The sequence below is a fragment of the Dermacentor albipictus genome, unplaced genomic scaffold (genome assembly GCF_038994185.2).
Source record: "Dermacentor albipictus isolate Rhodes 1998 colony unplaced genomic scaffold, USDA_Dalb.pri_finalv2 scaffold_15, whole genome shotgun sequence".
Taxonomy (NCBI): domain Eukaryota; kingdom Metazoa; phylum Arthropoda; class Arachnida; order Ixodida; family Ixodidae; genus Dermacentor; species Dermacentor albipictus.
In genome coordinates this window covers 2,336,584-2,338,326 of record NW_027225569.1, presented here as the reverse complement: position 1 = coordinate 2,338,326, position 1,743 = coordinate 2,336,584, and positions in this window count along the sequence as shown.

Here is a 1,743-nt window from a genome sequence, read left to right as displayed (position 1 = left end):
ATTCTACTTTATTTTTGAATAGCAAATGAATTTGGGAGAAAAGATAATCAGTGGAGCTGATGGCATTTAGTAAAACTAATCATAGTGACATTTCATGACTGTGCAAACAGACCACACCCAAAATTGAAGGCCATGGCACAAATACAGACTTGAAACCAACTTTTGTTCATACAAATAATGTATGTACACAAAATATATCAAGATTGTTTACATAAGCACAAGCAAAAGCATGTGCCACCACCTGCACCCTCTATACAATGAGCTATCAAGGTATGCAACACACTTTGTTGCATAACAAAAATGATGCCTATGTGTCCGTGCGCTGCCTTGTTTGCAAGTGCTCACCATTGTTTGCTGACTGTTGCATACTGTTTAAAAACAGGGAACTCATGATCAGGTTAAAAGCCAAAGCAGCTTACATCACCCACAAAGCTGCTGGCTGCATTAGCCAGCCATCAATATCCTTCTGACAGAAGGAACTGGTGTAATGTGATGGCTTGTTCTACAGGTGGTGACACATTCTTTTGCCTGTGCTTATGTAAAGGAACTTGTTATTGTGTGTACATACCTTACCTTGCTGTGCATGAACAAAATTAAGCTGCAAGTAGGCACTTGTCTCGTGGCCTTTTTTGTCTGTGAGTTATCTGTCTACATAGTTACGAAAATAATTTACGCCAACTTGCCCAACTTTCTATCATATTGCAGTGTAGTGGCATTTGGTGCTTAGTATATATCACTTTTGATTCACAGAAGAAAATAGGATGCAGCCAGGATCAGCCCTTTCATACACTGAAATGGAGTTTAGCAAAAGTACTGAAACAGTGTTGTAACTTAGGCATTCAAACCAATCTCATGAACATAATGTACGCAATAGAGCCTTTGCAATCTGCTATCAGATATCAGAAGCAGGGACAAGGAAAACTATCAAAGAGTTGGCCATCAACTTACAGGTTTGTCACACTTCCACTGGTGCACCCATCAGCAATTACTGTCACATCCATTACTCTCAGAATGGAGTTTTCTTCAAAGGTTGTGTTTTCATCCACATTGACATTGGTGTCAAATGTTTTGTTGTGTACCTGAAAGCTTAAAAAAATTCAAGGACTAGATATTTCCCCAATCATGGTTGCTCTTTCTACACACTTGCCGGTTCTTTGCAGAACCAACAAGTGTCTCAGTTCTACAAACAACCTACACACAAGAACAGCTAGCTTTACTACACACTAAAAGCTTTTACCACCATTACCATTGCAGCACTGTGTCTTCTAAAGCATGGTACCTTCCTACAGAGCAATCCAGAAAAGATCCAGTAAATTTCCAGTTGAGATTAACAAATTAGGTAGCAGCTATTCTGGCGGCAGCCAGGCAGGCCCAGCAGGCAGGACCTAGTTACCTTAGGCTGAACAAAGGTGCTTTGTCTCCAGTGTGATTTGATTGTATTAGTATCATAAGAAGCCAAGAAATGCTGGCACCAGGGGGATTCCTCGAGAGATCATATCGGGTCAAAATATTCATATTTTATATTTTATTGAATACTTTATATTTTGTGTGCGTATCACTTGTTAGCACTCAAGTGAACGTGGCTTCTTTGCCAAACGAAAATTTGAGGAGAAAAAAAAAGAACTAGATTCTTCAGTGTGGAGGCGCCTATTTCATGCACAAGGCATTCTCACACATTCGCAACTATGTGAAATACAATATATTATAGCTACAAAGGATACATTTTTGTGTGTAAAACGTAGA